Here is a 20,669-nt window from a genome sequence, read left to right as displayed (position 1 = left end):
TGTGTTAGTTTGACGCATTTTTTTAAATTTTAAACAGTGTCAGTGTGAATGTGTGTGTGCAAAAATCACAGTATTATGATTATTGATAGGCTACTACCATCACTTTTGTGGAAAATACATTGCAATTGTATAGTATTACATCCTATCATTGGGAGAGTGTGGTATTAGGTTGCAAGACTAATGTCGCATACAAGACATCACAAAAATGTATATAATGTTATAATGGCATAACACACACACACATGCAGGGAAGGTTTTTAAAGCAACCTGGTAGGAGGAGAGCAGATGGGGGAGGTAGCCTAGTCAGCACACCCACCAGCGGTTGCGGCCTTTACAGTTTTTTGCAATTGCTAAGACCCTATTTTCAGTTCTGTAGCCACATTCCCAAAACTCTCGGATTGCTTTCACACTGTGAAGGCTTAAGTGAACAGCAGTTCACATTGTCAACGGAAGCAAATCTATGCCCTGTATTTGTTTTTTCATTGCTATTGAAAAACAGCTGATTGAAGTTGTGAAAATGGATCAATAACAGCTGATTTCCATCTAGGAAACACACTCAGGTCTTGAGGCTCTTTGAATCACATAATGTATTTGGGCTGATCTCGTGTGGAGAATGTGTGTGTATGCATGTGGAATACACTGTTCAACATTTCAGCTTACTGGCTCAATCAGTGTTCCCATCTATCGTTCAACTCTCTGGAGACTACTGATGGTCATCATAGTTTTCCAATCTCCCTGGTGTCATTCTGCTGTAGCCTCTGCTCCAGCTGCCTCCCATAGGCCTGCTCTTTTTCTCTGACATTCACTGACAGCTGGCTCTGGACCTTCTTTATTGACTCTCTGTCCCCTGACCTGAATGTCCTCTTCTAGTTGCTCAGGAGTGCTTTGATGTCCTTGGTAACCCAATGCTTGTTGTTGGGTAAACAGTGGACAATTTTGATCGGAGCAGAGTTGATGTACTCGGTCAACCAGTCTGTCAGTTTGCCTTTGTCTTAGCCATTTTTCATGACAAAACGTTCCAGTCGATGCACTGAAAGCAGTCTTATAGAGTATACTTTGTCTTCTCAGACCACCACCACTACACAGTATTGATTGGGGAGGGTGGATGCATGACAAGTGGCCTGTACTTGCACTGTGTGAAGAGAAGGCTGTGGTTTGATCTTCCACGTGGGGGGAGGGTGAAGGCACTGAAGGTCTCTTTAACAAAACCTTCAGCAAGCCCAGAGTCCTGTCTCCTCTAGTAAATTTTGGGGAGACTGTAAAGTTTCACGTGTTTGAAGGGCTAGAAGATTATGAAGAAAGCACCAGGGGGCTGTGTGGTTGGGGGGCAGTTGGAATGTGCACCCAACCAAGATGGCGTGTAAGAACTCCCTGGGGATGCAGCAAAGATGTTGCAGCACAACAAACAGCTCAATATCTGGGGCTGTAGACACTTGATTCCAGTGGAGAAGTCTATTGTTATGGTCACTGTTCCACACCAGGCGGGATCAGCTGTTCCCTGGTGGAAATAATGGAATTACTGCGGAACAGCAGCACTGAAGAATGATAGCATTCAAAAAGGTAGCCAGAAAACCCCCACAGTGAATGAGAAACAGATTTGAACTGTCTCTACTAGTATTTAAGAAGGGCAGAAGGGTATAAATAGGTTACTTGTACATTTTTTTTTTTTTTTTTCAAAGGAGGTTAAATCGAAAGCAACTGGATTTAGTCATTTGTCTAGGAAGACGTTTCACCTCTCATCCAAGAGAGAAATACTATGACCTGGACAAATGAGAATATGCACAGGCTTGTTACTAGTACAAGTATGGCCAAAAAAAAAAAAAACAAGCTTTGGAAATTCGGGAGATACTTTTCCATATCACATTTGAACAAAAATAACAACAACTTCCAAACTTAATTTCATGTGGACAATTACTGCAATTTTTATGGTTAAATCAGACAATCATGGGGCTTGTTATTCCCTGGCTATTCTTTAAGTGTCATCATAAGGTTAAATTAAAGGTTAAATAATTTAGGTCAAATGCTGGAAAATTGAAGTCCGCTCTTTGAAAATTTTCAAATCCCTTGTGAAAACACACCTTTGTCATGAGGACAAACTGTTTTGGTGCTTGAAATATGTTTACCAGAGTCTTAGCTTCACGAAAGCAGTGGAATATGAATAAAGTAACAGATAAGTGTAGAAAACAAGTTTAAAGCAAAATTTTGTAACATTGTTTTTTTGGGGGGGGGGGCGGTCAGAGGATCATGGTATGGTCAGGGGGGCGTTGGTACAAAAAAGGTTGAGAACCACTGACTTAGTTAGTCCTTTAGGAAAAAATCTATAATTGTCCCATATTTTGCTTTGTGACGAATGTCTGAAAATTGATAACATTTCAAGGAGCATTAGCTGCACTTGAGCAAATATTATCATGCTAATGTCAATCAAATACAGTATATACATGCACAGCCAGGGCTGGACTGGGAGACTTTTTCAAGCCAGGAGTCAGTCACGTAACCAGGCCTCCCTGTCCACACATTCATACCCACACCTACAGTACAAGCATGGGCACGCACACATGCACTGTATAATTCAGTCCAAGAGCATAGTTCCTAATAAGCAATCACATAATATTGACTAATATTTTATATGCTCCAATTATCAGGGAGTACTAATGAACCCCAACCTAAATCCAAGGTTGGAATACACGATAGCTTTCATGTTTGGGCTGGGATACATAACAGCAAGTCAGCAACAGACAGCAGAATTCAACAACACTAGCGCTTAATAGAATAATGCTGTAGTGACAAGACAGCTATTCAGTTCCTCAAAAAAATTGTGGTGCATGTTGTGATGTTTTAAGCGCTTTTGTTACAATTAAATTGCGGGAGACAGTGAAAATTGCAAAACAAAAGTTGCAGTTTTGTTATGAATAATTTATTAAAAATCAAAGGAAAATTTTGTGAGGTGTTATTATACCAACAATTTTCCACTTGTTAAGAAAGGCACAGGACAATTACAGACAGTTGAAAGTTGTTTTACTTATAATTAAAATGTCTCTTTAAAAATGGTGGTAACAACTGTTGTTTTAAAATGCCAATAAAACAGTCCAGTCTTTTGTAATAAAAAAGAGCTACTCAAGTCCAGGGCCAGGGCCTTAGGATGGGGGAAGGGGATCCTGTTACCGTCGGCGGCTCCACTCTGGTCCTGTGATGGCCTACTGGATTCTCCCTCGGCAAAATTGCAAGACTGCACATAATTCACGGGGATTGGTTGAATTTGCGTTAATTGTTGCGATCGCAAATTCCTGGAGGAATTTATGAAGATGAGGCCTCCAAAAGGCATCATTGTGGTCCTGACATGTAGTTACATTTTTGGGAAGCTGCATGTTAGCTCCAGAGCCCCCACCTGTAGCTTCTACAAACACCGTAACGCACATGTATAAATCCGGCCTAACACACAAATACACATTCACATATGGTATGTGCAAAAAATCCGGCACTCTATAGACACACTCAGAGCTGGCATCTAGTCCTGTGTTCTCAGTGCAGATGGGGATGTAGGAGTGATTTAATGAGGTGTGTGTGTGTGTGTGTGTGTGTGTTAGAGAGGTGATAGTGAAGGTAATTGTCAGCCTGCTGGTAAATCCTGTCCTCTATAACCTCTCACTTCCACCTATATCATCACCTCTCAGCTTCCAGCAGAGTGTGTACATGTATGTGTTTTACAGTGTTAATAAAATGTCACACACATGCAGCATATTGCATCTCCAAGAAATAACAAAGACAGGGACAGACTTATTAACAGCATGCACACCATCTGAATGGATTCTTCTAAACAGTGTATTTGTACTCAGTATGGGTGTGTTGCATTGTTTACATCCATCTCCTTAAAACTAAATAGCTAGACCCACTTAAAGATTCATCACTGGCTTGTGTCTGACAGATAGTTAATCACTCAACACAATAACCTACATAAAGACAGTAAATAAAATGATACTACACACACCATAGTGGGGTCCTAGTTGAAATTGGGTCAAATCATTTGATACTGTGCAAGCTCATCAATTTGAGAGGGTTTTTATATCTCAAAGATGAAACTTTTTCTGAAAGTTGCATCTGTCGGGAACGACAAGAATGTACAAGAAACAATAATTATGTGAATCATAAATAATGTGATTACATATATTCTGTAAATTAAATAAAATATACTAAGCCAATGTAAGCCCATTACTGGCATGATCAAAACTAGACTGAAACAGGCCTGTGCACAGAGGTGATAGCCTAAATATTTTATCTGCCATATCAGCCATTTAGGTAAGTATGGGCCATGTTTCCTTTGTTATCTGTGACATATGAAACACACGACGACAGTCTCTGGGTTGAAAGTCACAACTACACAGCAGCAGTGCTATTTTTCTTGGCCCTTTTCAACTCTGAAAGGAACAGAGAGTTCCTGCTGTAATCATGTTGCATCACGTCTTACTTATAGCATTTTGACAAAGGCCTCATTCTATTCATTGTATACAGTATGGTTGTTCTGCAGAATTATAATGCAACAAAATTGGTGCTATTACTCATCAGTACAGTGACAAAAAAAAACAAGGAAGTAAAAGACAGTCAGTACGTTTACATGCAGAGCTTAATCGAGCTATGCTCAAAATTCGATTTTGGCGTCAAGTCGGACTTCTGTCCTTGTCTCAATATACATGCAACTGAAAAAACCGAATAACTGACGGGGTCCGCCCCCTCATGCGGCGTCACCCGTTGCTTCAGCGGGTTAATACGCCTCCTGTCCTGTTGACTTTTCTGTCACCTCCTAAAAAACTGAATATAAACAACTTATACTTAACTTGTAAGCTTAATAATAAATTCCCAACTGCAGTTCCCGACCAGACGCGTCCGTCTGGGCTGGACGTGCGCTGAGAATAGGATACGGGCTTCCTTTCTCTCTCTCTCTCTCTCTTTTTAAATAAAACACTCTTGCTGGTCGCGCTGTGTGAAATGCATTGAATCAGCGCTGATGTTGGGTTTGCCGGGTTTGGGCGGCTTCTCTGCTCCACTTGGTGCCGTCTCTGCGGTTGTGGAGCATGCGCACATGCGTTGTCCAGTTATACTCCGACTAAGGTGTATACATGACGGAGAAAATCGAATTCCAATCGCATTATCTGGGTGTCTTAATCGGAGTTCTCAACTCCGATTTCAGTCGGACTAAGGTGTTTACATGCACTTCAGTTGTCCAGTTATAGTCGGATTAAGGCAATAATTCGGTTTTTTCAAGTGTCATGTAAACGTACTGAGTGACTTCAGGTTTGTGATGCATTTGTTGGTCAAAGCTTTTTAAAGCTAGTGCGAAACTTCTATGTGTCTGTGGGTGAGTTGTTTTGGTCTCTTTCCGATAAAAACTAGGCAAAGCTAAGAGATGTTTGATGCCTGTATTATGTGCTGGGAGCCTGTTTGTACTGTTCATGAAGTTTGGTGTTGTTCTGAGCATTATTTGTGGCCATGAGTGGCTTTTTGATTGCAGTGCGTGGAGAAATAGACTGCGCTGTTTGTTATGGTGCGGCCATTTTTCCTGCATAGATAATTTGGCTCAATGTCTCATTGCCACCAGCTCCTGAGTCAGTCAGTGTTTTTTTATTCTCTCTTGCTTTTTGTACATTTATTTTGAAAGGACAGCTGGAGTGAGACGGGAAGGAGGAAGAGAGAGCGCTGCTTCAGAGTCGAGGCAGACACACAGTAATGGCCCTTTCCACTACAAAGTTCCAGCTCTACTGGGCTCTACTCAACTCTACTCGACTTGGTTTAGGTCCTCTTCCATAACAGCTGAGTTCCTCCTCAGCGGGGACGGGGTCGTCACATCACGGCTCTTTTTTCTCTCCTCCCGTCAGCTCCAAACACACTCGTCTACAACTCGATCACAGACTACAGCATGGTTTTTCACACAGCATCCCCCCCCCCCCCCCACAACTCATGTGAAACACTCACCTGTTAATGTACGCCGTAACCATACCACGAGCTAACGTGTCCTTTTTAGTTTACAATCTCCTCCCTGCAGTGTTACGTTCTCACTACAGCTGTTCTGCAAACTCACGTGTGGAGTTCTGGGATGATTCATTGTCCCACATCCTTGAGTTTTACACTGCTGACTTAATCTCCGGAACAAGTTTTACATGTCCCGCGACCTGCATTAACGTTAATGGTGGTTAGCGGTAGCAACAGAGCTAACCCATTACCACACACGTTAAAATTACGATAAACGATAGTGGGCTATATTGTACGCACTATAATATATATATATATATATAGTATATATATAAGATATATAAAAGAGGCCCTCGCTCCTTAAAAGAAAAGACATTGCCCTGACAGTATTATTCCTATCATGGTCTCGTAAATAAATCTCTTCTATATAACTTTCTGTGTTCGGGTAATTGAGTACTGCTCACCATCGTAAAAAAGAAACTTGCATTAGAAGTCGGTGGTTGATATAGAGATTAAAAACTAAAAACCACCATCGTTACATATATCGTAATATCACACAGCACTAAACACGTCTTCACATCGTATATGATAAATAATGTTATCCACCATTGCATTGATTGCTTTCTCGCTGGCTTTGTTGAATGCACATGGGTGGGAAGAGGGTTAGCAAAACAGCGGAAAAGCGACTGGACTTTCATCGCTCCCCTTTAAAAGAACTAGCCCAGAGTCCAGTTCACAGAGATGGAAATTAACTAGTTATCCTTCTACACATATATCACCAGCTCCAAATCACTGCCACTGCCAAACTAAATGAACTATTGAACCACTGAAGCATCACAGACATGTGTTACATTTAAAACAACAGCAACAAAAAAAGCCTATGGTGAGATTGAGAATTTATTTTACCACTTGAACAATGTGTCATATTTTGCTGAAGAACGAGGTGCAGTTTAAGTATACAATATATGGAAATTGTATTCAGTTCACAAACACAATGAATTCATTCTGATTAATGGGAAAGAAAAACAAAAAACAGGCTCTGCAATGGAAAAAAAACTCCAGTATCCTGCACTGCAGTTACTGTGACAACACCAGGTTTGAGTGTTAGTAGATGTATCTCTACCACTAGCACCACCCATGCTGGGCAGTGTCTCTGAAGACATATTGGAGTGTGCTGTAAAACTGTCGTTAAACGGGAGCAGCATTCAGTTCAGTGCTCCCAAAACATAATGTAGGCCTATTGTATATAATAAGGTACAAAACTGGAAACAGTTCAGTTTTGTTTTTTTGGTCATATTTATTTGTCATAATTATTAGGGAGATACCGGATTAAGATAGGGAAAATACACTTTTCATTTCATGAAATGTTTAAAATGTAGGCCCTATCTGTGGCCTACGAAAAAATTTCATCTCAGAGTTGTGATAGTCTCTATTCATTCTGCTGGAAGCATCCCTTGTGTGTGCAACACAAACCTGTTTTCTTACTGGATTGGCTGGAATTGGCACGCATGGACACCTATTAACTATCGTCAAGGTTGCAAGGTCCTGGACCTTCAGCTTCTTCACTTTAGTTGTCAGTGTTTGGAGGTGATTCAGGACTCAGGTGCAAACTGTGGATGATGGAAACTAAATGATTCAGGGGTCCCAGAGCGAGATAAGAGCAGTGGACCAAACATTACACACATTTACTCTTCCCTGGCACCAGTTCACTGTTGTCAGGTGAGCCAGAATTTCTTGCAAGACCCCTCAAGGACCTCTAAACTAACATATTCCCAACAGCAGTGTAGGTGGTTTTGCCCATTGTGGTAATGAAGTGTTATTAGCACCAGTTTCTCTTGTAGAAAACTACCCTTGAGGTGTTTGAGTGGTACAGTTGTGAAGAATCAGAAAACAAGGGACTGCAACTGAAACAGGCTTACAGCTCCAACCTATCACTTCTGCATTAGAAACAGGAGAGGTCAGACTAAAAATCAAGAGGTAAACAGTCAATGTCCACCTTTGCTACTTCATTGTGATTGGCCACAATACTTAAATATGTTGTTTTTTTTTCTCTTCTTCTACTTTTGCATCTTGTCACATTTAGAACTGCAGTGAATTTACAGGATATACATATTGAAGATGCACTCAGGAAAATGTTGACTAACAAAGGTGTATATTTGTCATAGCACATATCAAGGCTAATGCATACCTTTCACAACCATGTGTCCACAAGAGTCTGCATTGGTTGATGTGACATAAATGCTGCCATCAATGTCCATGTGGGTTCACATAGATCCCTATTAAGATGTCCGACTTATGACTGCAGCCCTTAATTTGTGACTTCATGGACTGTACTGTATGAATAGCAGGTGCATTGACTCTAGGTTTATTGGATTCCAATGAGAAAGCAGCATTGAATGGGTCCTCCCGCTACCACGCAATCTTGTCGGCTAGCGGCATGCCTCCCAAAGTGGCCACGTGTGACGTTCAGGCATTAAAGCAGCCAGTGGGGACTGTGTGGCGAAGAACGATCGAGGTGTGATGCACTTTATGTGTGTTCTCTGCTTCGTCAACTAGGCGGAGCAAGAGAACAGGCCACCATCGGATGTCTGTCTGTGCATCAGATCTCAGAAGGAAAATGTCACTGAAATTGTTGGTAAAAAGTTTCTTTCTGTTTTCAGTCAGTGGCGTGTGAGAAGAACTCGTGCCTACTCAAAAAAACACCCCTATGTGGACAGGGTTTTAATTATCACGGGGTCACTACTGAGGCATTGACCATGTCAGTCTTGTTCCCACCAGGGGGCTCTATAATGTTGAAAACTAATTAGGGATGGGACTTTTTGTCGACAAATCGACAAAAAATCGCGCATGCTGACAGGCGACAGAGTCAAGAGATCAGCTGTCCGGGCTCCCTGCAGTCTAGGTGATGGTGCGCTGTTGATGACGAGTCCGGCTCCACAAAAAGGGCAAAACCATGGGCAAAACAGGTGGATGCAATGGTTGCATTCTTCGTAGAGGACCGTGGACATGCACGGAAGAAAAAAAAAGAAACCGAATGCGTGCTGCCTCGTCCGCTCGTGCCGACAGCAGCGTTAATAAACCACAACAAAAGCACGTGTCTACCCTGCACACACTGATACTCTCACAGGGCCAACATATAGACAAACAACCTTGAAACAATACAATGATGGCTAAATGGTGTTGAACTCCTATTCAACCAAAGCCATCGAACATTTATATCCTCTGTATTTTCCTTCTTCTTTTTCTCTTCCTCCACTTCTTGATTTTTATAACAGTGGACTAACAATATTGCAGCCAGCAACTGGAGTGGACATTAGTCGTAGTATGAATGTCTGCATCTTTGTTTGGCTATGAGACATTCTGAATACTTATGCTGATGTTTCTCCAGTTTTTTATTCTACCAGCCACATAGTGAGGGGTGGCCATACACAACAGAATATAAGATCCTGAAGAAGAAATGCACCATTTACTGTAATGGTAATTTTACACATCGGTCTTATGTCTGAATGAGTCCCTGAGCTCACTGAGTACCCAATGAAAGATGCTGTCTGACTCTGAACATCTCAAAATGCCCACAGAGATATATTCCAAGTGCATCAAACATCTTGGATGATTTGGTTTGTCTGTAACACGCCAAGGATTAGACACAGTCTGTACTGTTTTGTTTCCTTATTTTCATTTCCAGCAGACTAATCCTGGGAAATGCAATGCAGCTTCTTGCCAGTTAAATATCACAACGCTTTTGGTCTTTGCAAACACAAAAGCTGATCTATGTGTTTAAAGAGCTGGTCAACCGTGGTGCAAGTGGAGATGCACACTATGGCCAGATCTAAACTTGTGATCTGATCACCCAAGACACATGTTATCAATGTCATATAAGAGGAGATCCTCTATTATAAAAAATAAAAAAAAAGTCCTGTTGGAAGTTTTATTATGTTGGACCTGGTAACAACATAAGTGAAACTGTTGTACAAGTATGAATGATTGAACAAGGTAGAACAAGGTAGCACAAGGTTAAATATGCACAGAGGGAATATAAACACACCTGTTCTTGACCTACTAACAACACTGTAATAAATACTTATCTTTCTTATCCGCTCTTATGTGCACAGAAGAGCAAAATCAGCACCTCAGCTTATCACGCAAAAATGTCACAACAAACAGGTTTTGCGCAATGGTTTGCACAGATAAGTCTTAAAATGTGTGCAACACCTTCTCATCACAATCCATCCACACAGTTATTAAAACCCAACTCATCAATAACAGGATCGTGATACTGGACCACCGCTCACAACACACAACAAACCGTTAACATTTAATCCACACTCAAACTTAAGCAACACAAATGTTAACTGGCTATTATTACAAGGTTTACAACCGATATGACAGACAACCTAGGCTGTGTGTGTGTGTAAAAAAGAGAGGGTCAGAGAGAAGTACGTTAAAACCTGCTAACTGTTAACTACCGTAGCTCAGGTGTTGGTCTCTCAGGTTAAAGCTGCCGTTTATTCTTCAAATGAAGCTCATTAAGTTGTTCAGCCAGTAGCGTTATCCATTAGCTGCAAAAACCAAGGGGGCACATCTGTGTGTTGACAATTCACAAAAGCAACGTGAATGCAAGTGCCGCTCACACTTAGTAGAGTTACGTTAAGAGGCAGCGTAGCCTCTGCCTCGTGGCGCAGAGTCTATGTGGGAACAAAGTGTGCATGCGCAAACAGCCACATGCACCGTACTGACAGAAGAGGCAGAGCAGCTCTGTGCCTCTGCTCTGAAATACGACGAGACGGCGAGTGGCTTCTGCAGCCGCTGCCTGGCCAGAGGTAAACTTATATGTCGCGTTTATTAGACTATGAAAATTACCAAATGCTGACACATTTAAACCTGTGGTGAAGTTATCTGAAATAAAATTTAAAAAATTAAACCTTAGATTAACTAAATAATTTCATTTTTCCTGACAGCCTAGGTTAGACGCTGCCTCACCTGACCCTGAAGAGAATGGAAAATAACAGTACAATGTCAGAAATCTTTGGTCTGGCTACAAGCCATCGATATTAGATTACAGCTTACTTAAATAGTCCCAAATGTATGGATGATCAACAGATAGGTACATTTTTGATGTACTGACAGCCCACACCCCCTGGTTCTATCTGCATCCCACCTCTCTTCAGATTTTATCCTCAATAATCTCAGTAATCAAAATGTGTGGAAGAGGTGAAGAAGAACCTGTCACTGACTGTGAGTCACGAGCTGATATGTTGTTTTTTTTTTACAAAGCAGTTACTTGAGAAATAAGAAAAGTGAAAGTGTGGAAAAACAACTGAATGCTATATTCTCTCTGCCACACAAATCAAAAAACATGTAGAGTGCATTTGCTTCCTTAAAATGTATTTTGTTGCATTGTTTACATCCAAGTCTGCTACCGTCTTTACCTCATGTGCCTTTGTTGGCATGTTTTTACACTTCTCTGCATCTGTTGATCAGTGAAATATTATGAAACCGACGGCAGGATCTTACACCCACGTAAGGAAACATTGCTTTATAGTGCTACTACTCTTCAGAGGCTTCACAAGATACCTTTAACTTCTAGGGGAGATTTTCTTATGTTTTATCACTTGATGTTTTTGAAAATGATTTCTTCTTTTTTTGGAGCAGGTTAAGAGCAAAAAAAACAACAACAACAATCATCGCCATTGCTTGTGCCCTCTTGGGATGTTACACAGTAAAATAGCAGCAGATTAATTTTTTTTTTTTTTAAATTACCAGTTAGGCAGGGGCAATAATTAAGGCTTCAATCTCAAAAAATCATCACTAATTCATTGTGCCAGAGCAGTAAGTACTATTCTCTTTCTTAATATAACTTCTTTCTGCCTCATGGCTGTTCTCCAGCAAAGCTACCAGTCCTCACACAACAGATGCCAACCAACAAATGTCTAATGACTAAATAAAGCAGCCAGAAACATTAGGACACAGACACCTATGTGAATGACAAAGAGCCATCACTTTAACAGACAGATGAAGCCAGCAATGTGTCAAATTATATATCAGAAAACTACCATAGAGAGTGTTTGCATAAAAACGCATGCCGTTGACAAATGTACGGCACCTTAAACAATGTGGCATACTATGAATAGAAAACACTGACATGTCTCCATCATTGGCTTTTGGCAGTGTGCCTCATAAAGATATTTATGAGATATTACAATTCTGATCCCTCTCAGAGGGTGGAGTTTTAGCAGAGGAATGAAAATCTAGTTTACAGCAATACAAGTAAATGGAGGAACTCCACAGGACTTCTCTATAAAATCAATACACCAATGAAATGTTACCATAGGTTTAAGAGGGATTAGTCTAAGTTCCATAAACCTTGGCTTTGGGCTATAAATAAAACCCAAAATGGACAAGTGCTATAAAACATTCCCATTCCTTTGTGTCTTCATTGGAAAGACACAAGTCATCAGGTTTTATGTCAGTCCATCCCTCTGTCCCACCCCACTGCATGTGATATTTCAGTGACACTGCCAGGGGTTTCTCAAATATTTGGCACAAGTATCCATGAGGCCTCTAGGGTGACCTGATCAGACTCCGATGGTCAAAGGTCAAAGTCGCTGCAACCTCACAAAACACGGTTTTGGCCTCTTCAGTACAATATATCAAGAGGGCTTTGAGGTAACTACTTCAGACACTCATTCAAACTCAGAGATTAACTGATTAGAGTTTCATGCACAAAGGTGAAAGGTTACTGTGATCTCATAAAATATGGTCATGGTTCTTGGCCGAATTCATACTCAAATGGACTAACAGGAAAGAAATTAAAAATTATGATCCATGTTCTGCAAAAACACTCCTGCCCATTATTCAACACTGTGTCTGAGGAAGGAGAGACTGTGACCATATTTCTTACATCTTGGCTGGTTGGCGGAGGCACACAAGGGGTGGTAATTCTAGTTTATTATTAATTATAGTGTTTTCTGTGGTAAGATATCACTCATGCTGTTTATATAACTAGATGGTACTTGGACACCTGCCACAGTGCCATAATGGAAAATATACAATAGTGTAAAATAACAGTGCATGGCAGTGGTAAGAGACTAAGACATTTGAAGGTAGATTTTCAAGCAGTTTGGCAGTTGCATGCAGGATAACTGTAGGGGTTAAAACATAAAATTGGAGAGATGATGAGTGCTTACAGCAGCTGATGTTCATCCTGTCTCTGTTTGCAAGGTGCTGTAGGCCGATGAATAATTGAGACTGTGGATGTACAGCCACAAAGTGTAGCACTGGGCCGGCTGTGATAGAGCCTGGCTGAACAAACCGAGAACAGCAGGAGTGTTTTAGCAGGCTGGCTGCCACTCTGTGATGCCACCTCTAGTCTGGCAGGGACAGATCGCTGTGTAACGAGCCTCATTAGAACACAACTCCATCGCCACATCAAAGGCTTCCCTTTTTACACCAGGAGTGGGATCATAATCCTTGGGATATTTCAGCACCTACTCCATCCCCCCAAATCTTCACATCTCACGTCTGGAGAGCAGGAGAAGGCAAAGGCAAAGTTTTGGGTCATTTTTTTAAGATCTCTGCTGCTGAGTAGTGGAGGCGGCCCTAATTAATACAGAATTATGATAATGGTTTGGAGGATGGGGAAAGGGCAGATGAAGCCTGTTATTATCTCCCTTGCTCAGGTGATGATGGATCCAGGCTCTGATGTTCTCCCAGACTGTGAATGGACCAAGACAGACTTTTTCATTGTGTCAAGTCAGCGGCTCCCAAAACAAGATGTTTCTTTAGGGGTTTTTTTGTTTTTCCCTGGGCGGACACCACCGTCCATTCTTTGGTCAGGGTATTCATGCTGGGTTGTAAATATCTCAGGGAGGAGACTGTGACCTCGTTTCCACCTGATCTCCCACACACACACACACACACACACACACATGCATACAGGCACCTCCTTCTCTGTTCTGCATTACTCTAATTGGAGCTCAGGGTATGCAGCCTTTGCCAGACACCCCCCTTCTCTCTCTGTCTCTATCACTCTCTCTTTCAGCTTCCTTGTCAAAGTCACATTTCTGTCTCTCTGTCACGTATCCGTCTCTCTGTCTGTCAGTTTTCGGCTGAATTGAATTTCAACTTAAGTAGCAGTTTTATCCAGCAGTTTGTTGTATTTTTTTGTAGGATTTTGAGGGCGTTATTTGTTGTAGTCTCTGGGGGATATTTCCTTGTAGACTTGAGGCAGAGCCACTGAGGTACAGAGTCAGAAACTGAAACCTCTGTCAAAAAAAAAAATGGTGCTGGAAAATCACCAGATCTATATCCACACTTCAAACTATCAATATATTGTCAGCAACTGCATTTTCTTGTATGTGTCCTTGGTGGTTGATTAATGAAAAGCCAAGGGAAGCAAACAGCTCAGACATTCACACCACACTACAGTACAAACTCTCCTGCCACAGCAGCTCCATACTCCAACTCCCCTCACTGCAGAATCTACAAACACGAAAATATTATCAGCAACAGTATTTATGGAAACTACTAAATAGCTACTACTTCCACGGTGAGATTCATTAAGCGTGCACCTACTGGGTTAAACACACAATTTCACAAGTTCAGTTCTGAATGCTCTTACACATTACTCGTTTCCAGATGGAAAGCCGAAGAAAAGAGTCAAAGGCTTCTTTCATCCAACGCTTAATTATGTGAATTTGTTAAACATTTGTTTGCTTCACATTCTGGCTCAGGAAACATCTCGCTGTAGGTTTCAATAGATAGGAGTTAGTCAGTACGACTTTCAGACCTACTGGCCCTAATGCTGCTCTTTCATAGTCATGAGATGGGTTTTGACTGCTCAAGCTAGTGCATTTAAAAATAGTGCTGCAGGAAAATCATTTTTGCAAATGGTTAATGAAACTGGCTTAATATTGCTGTAGCTGGTCAAATACACCAGCTGCCTTACTGCAGAATCCAACTCTTTTCAGAGTTCCCCACAATTCACCAGTAGCTCATTAGTCTGAGCAGCAGTTGTGCCTCATAGACCGAGGGACCTAGGACACGGGTACTTCAGCTACAAGAGCACTGGGTAACAAGAAGCGATGGGGAGTCAGTCTGAGGTGAAAATAAGTGGTTCAGGTACATTATCTAGGTTCCTCATTCACATTTCACATCAAAAATATGTAGAGGCTATAGTCCTTGCTGCAAGTGGCCCTGTATCGAATCCCAACTCAGATGGCCCTTTGCTGCATGTTATTCCCCCTCTCACTGCCTCCCATTTCCTGGATTACAGTGATAACTGTTGATGCCATATTATTTTTAACTCATAGTGCCAACCACATAATTTTACGTTTTTTGTTCCCATGCGTTGAGTGTTAACGTAATTTTACATGTTTTGCTTTTTTTTTATTATTATGAAAATTGACACTTTAACACACCTTATATGTAAATTTGGGGACTCTACGACGAGCAGAACTGAAATAGATGACGATCAAAAACTCATAACAGCTCACGATCTGTAAGTTTTTATCATAACTCGGCTTTTGCAAACCGAGTTATGAATGCGGATGGAGCGCAGCTGCTCTGCCGAGAGACCATCACATTCCGCGGCAAGAGGCTGTGACACGGCACGGTGCGTCTGTGTTATTAGGGCCACGGGCAATCGCACCGGGCACTGGTCCCAACAGCTATGAAATAGCTGCAGGGACCAGTGCCCGGGCGAAGCCCGGGCACTACTGTTATTGTGTGGATTTTTTCTTCTTATTATTAGTGTGACTGCTGAAGCAGTCACACTATTGTTCTTCTGTTTGGCCATTTTCTTCCGCCTTTTTACGGTCTTCTTCTAGTCCTTCATACTTTGTGCTATTTAAACAATTCATATATCAAAACGTGCAGCTTTTTTTGAACTTTATCGGCATTACTTTTCTCTTTTTAACTATTTATACTTTTTCAAATATTTAACTTTTTCACAAAAAATCTCACATTCATCAAAGTCTCAACCTCTCTTCTTCACAACTCCACTGTAGTGTAGGGGTTAGGGTGCATGCTTGCTAACCCTAAGGTCACTGGTTCGAATCCAAGGGAAGAACTCTTGTTATGTTATGTTGAATTCTGCTCTCCTCCCCCGCCTTCAATTGGTTACAGGTGTTTGTTATCTCCTTGATTACTCATACCAGTTTGCAGCACATCATCACATTACAATGAATGACAACAGTTTTAAAAGCAGTGTGCTCTCTGTAGCCGAGTGGCAGAGTAAAGGTTTAGTGATCATATGGTCATGGGTTCGATTCCTGCCTCAGTCTTTTCACTTCATTGCTTGACTTTTGATTCCAATTATTCAGCTGTCATTGGACAGTCTTTGATTCCTCATAGTATAAAGCTCATTGTAACTCAGGTTCTCTGTGGCCATATGGTTAGTGCTCAGCCTGAAATTCACAGACATTTTCATTCTAAGTCATTCAAGCTTGACTCTCAAGCTTTCTTGATGTTGACAGTGTGCAGATCATTAACAGATAACAGTCTCTGCAACTGTGTGTGCACTGTGGCCTCAGCCCAATGCTGAGAGTTCTCCACAACTCTGTCTGTAGTCCAGTTGGTAAGATGGCCGTTTGCCAACCCCAAGGTCACGAGTTCGAATCCAGGCTGAGCAATCTTGTTATGTGATGTTGAATTCTGCTCCCCTCCCCCACCCTCAATTGGTTACAGGTGTTCGTTAAGAGACGCATTAATTGCTTCTGCCACCGTTTGCAGCACATCATCACATTACAATGGCAACATGCTTATGTGTGTGCTCTCTGTGGCGAAGTGGCAGAGTAAAGGTTTATTGATCATGAGGTCATGGGTTCGATTCCTTACTTTTTTTTTTAAGCAGAAGCCAGTGATCCTCTTATCAAAGGTTTTCTTTACCCCTCACATACTGTCTCTGTCTGTAGCCTAGTGGTTAGCTTGCTGGTCTGGAGACCTGAAGGTTGCTGGTTCAATTCTTGCCTCAACAACAATTATAGTGAATTATTTTCCCAGTCGTCCTCTGTTGACTTCTGATAACTTGCTTCATGTTGAAACTGCTGCTCTCAGCCTGAAATTCACAGAAATTTTCATTCTAAGTCATTCAAGCTTGACTCTCAAGCTTTCTTGATGTTGACAGTGTGCAGATCATTAACAGACAACAGTCTCTGCAACTGTGTGTGCACCGTGGCCTAGAGGCAGAGTGGAAGTCTAATGACCATGAGGTTGTGGGTTCAATTCCGACCTTGGTCAAACATTTGTATGGTGATCACTGCTTGCACTATTTGCTAATTCTGCAACAGCGTTCAGTTGCTATCAGCAGTCACACCATTTCCATTCTTGGAAATGCTTTTTCTAGTTATTTTTCCACTTCCGGCCGATTTTCGATGCGCTACTAGTCCTGCAACTCTTCGAGTTGCAGGACAAATTATATATCAAAACGTGCGTCCTGATCGGGATCGATGTGCTATTACTTTTCTCAACAGTGTACGAATTTTTCGCGACATAGTCGCGAAAAACTGCGCAAAAATTTTGCATGTAAGTCAATGGGACGGGCGGAAAAAAAAGACCGAAAAAGACCAATCATTGGAGTTTAACAAAAGTCTACTGCTCAGGCATACTTTCACCTAGAGACTCCATTTAAACTTTAAACAGTAGACACAAGTCTTGTGTATTGTCGTATTACTCCACGTTTTGATAGGTCATATAGTTTTTGATCAATCCCTGATCAATGACCATGATCATTTTTGGAGAAATTATGAGTTTATAATGGGTGTGTATTGCATGGAATGTTCGTGTCAGAGTGCGTGACATCATCGGTTAGAGTGGGAGAGAGTGAAGAAACATTCTGTATTTTTTTCTGGATAAATTGCCACCACGGCCACAATTTACACTCTACAGACATAATTTTTTCAGAATTTGTAAGACAAACTTGTTATCTCTCATGTCATGTGCTCAAAATATCAGAGAGACTTACAGAACTTACAGAATCAGCCTCTGAGTGCGGCCACGTCTGTCCCTGCTCCTCATTGAGTCCAATACAAATATTTTCTGAGAGGAGCAGAACGGCCTGATGTTTTAAAACTGCCAGCGTCGCCAAAATATTTACTGTAGAAACACCAAATCGTACCGAAATTTTCAGTAAGTCCTTAGAGCAACGTTGATCTGTGTTTTGTTCTGATAGGAGTTACCGTTTTGTCATGCTAAGCCTAATTGTGAGGCCGGTTTAGAGGCAGAAAATGGCTGTTTTTCTCCACGTTTCTGTCTGTCTCAGCCTGCGGGGGCCCCTATCGCCGTGGTAACCTCTTTGATCCTCAGGCCAGGGCTCGTTAACTTCATAAACAATCCACCTGGCGCTCGTTTTAAATGTTTATAAACACAGACACAGCTAAATCAGACTGACACAGGATGCAGCTACTAACTAACTATGTGACAAGTCAGTCACACACACACACACACACAGACTCTAGAGCCAGCTTCATGTGATTACAGTCACACACACACACACACACACACACACACACACACACACACACACACACACACACAGGTAACCTAATGTGGTTACAGCTCCTCCATATCAGTGCTTATAGAAAGATGATCATGTGTCTGTCTGATCAGCTCTGTCTTGACCTTAAGATCGTGGGTTTGATTCCCATGTTGACAGAGATGGCACAACCCGCAGTAGCTCCCGTGGCCCATTCAAAATTTCCCGAGAGGAAATTTTCTAGTTGTTATTTAGTGGCGCCCCCCCCCCCGATGGTGGTTTTGTGAATAGAACAACAACTGTTGTATATTTATCTTACACGAGCCCTTTGATCCAGAAATGCAAGTGTCAGAAGAGCGACAGGCACAAACAGAGCACCTTTCATAAAAGACGCTGTATCTCCTTTTCTAGAAAAAAAGGAGGGATTTTGGTGAAAACCAGCCATGTTTAGCTTGAGTTTTCTCAGGAATGGTGCTAGGACTGTCCCGATCCGATATTGATATCGGATATCGGTCCGATATCATATCAGCCAAAAAACGAATATTGGATTATATTGGGCTGCATCTAAAATCTCCGATATAGCTAAACGTTCCGATAAAAGCAGTCCATTATTCTGCTCCAGTCACACTCCAACACAGTAGGTGGCGGTACACCGGATGCGACGCGAGCGAGTGTCCGACAATCGCGTCACATCTGACGCTCTCTGTCCACATTGAATCCGTGCGTCTGTTGGAATGGAAGCACATCAGCTGTGCGCCCGTCCGCTCGACAGACTGGAGACATAACTACCCGGTTAAAAGATGGGTGAATTGTGCCTTTTAAACAGAAAACAAGTTTCTTGAAATATAGAGCCAACAGCAAGTTGTCTCTATAGTGTAGGAACACGAGTAGCAAAAAACATAATGCAGGGTTTTCTGTAACATTATAAGACGGCGCACCGCCCCCGCCCAAGATGAATGAAGAGGCTATTAAAAAAAAAAAAAGTCCGCTAGTCTCCTTGAAGCGCCCTTTATGTGTTGCACACACTTAGGTGAGCAGCAGAGCGGCCGCACCGTGACCACGGTCCGCTCCAACTGTCTGGTGTCCCCATTGTGCACCACGCGTCTTTTTAGTCACTTGTCCAAGTTCTCCTTTACTTTTTTTTTTCGAGACAACACTCTCTCTCTCTCTCTCTCTCTCTCTCTCTCTTACCGGCGGTGTCAGCTGATGTGCACGTCTGCAGCAACCCAAACAAATGCACATGTTACTGTTGACTGGCTCTATTCCAGCCACATGATTGGTTCGGCGCGGTGGAAATCTCAATATCATTGGTTATTTGTATTGTCTGCCAAAACATGGATGAATGAAACCTATTGACCACGTCTCATATTTCTATCGAAGAAAAGTTATTTCACAATTTATAGATCGTTTTATCACCCAGCCCTGGGTGGGCTATTGTCCCTCCTACCTGGGAAACAGGAGGGAGACACAGCTCTAACTACACAACACGACAAGCACTGAGAGCCACATGTTGCAGTGACGTTAAGATTAAAAAAAAACCCCCCGCAAATAATAAGCTGACGAAAAGATGCAATTTGCCACTTAACTTCTTGTCGATAGGCTATTATTTGCGGGGGCTTTCGGGGGATCTGGTGACGGTGGAGGATCTGGGACTGATTCACTGTGGACCACCACCAGTCTGATCAGGTCCATCACAGCACAGCAGCTGCAGCACTGCCCCGCTGTCACATTCACACATAGCCTACTCTCGCGCATCAGCTCAATCTCGTTTACATTAGGCCTACATTAAGCCGACATCAGGAGAATAATGAGACGCGATGGTAAATTAATGAAAATTAAAGTATGATAACGTACAGATATAAATAAATTTGTTTCTGAAAAAACTATCATGATTTTGGGGGGCATTCTTGGTCAGATTGAGGGCCAAATGGCCCGTGGCCGCCGCTAATTTCCGACGCTGAACGCGACGCGACCGACAGAAATACACCGTGTCCTAACTGGATGCGACGCGAGCGAGCGACAGCTGCTAAATTAATGGTTTCCTATTTTAATGTCCTAACTGGCCGCGAGTGATGCAGCGCGATGCGGCGCGACGTTTAGGGTCCGACGCCCTGTTTCTATTTCTGTCCCTCGCGTCGCGTTCAGAGGCGGCCACGGGCCAGTTGGCCCTCAATTTGACCAAGAATGCCCCCAAAAATCATTATAGTTTTTTCAGAAACAAATATATTTATATCTG

Source organism: Trachurus japonicus, chromosome 3 (assembly GCF_045865225.1).
Source record: "Trachurus japonicus isolate A0001 chromosome 3, Traja_1.0".
Taxonomy (NCBI): Eukaryota; Metazoa; Chordata; class Actinopteri; order Carangiformes; family Carangidae; genus Trachurus; species Trachurus japonicus.
Note: the sequence above shows the minus strand (reverse complement) of the source record.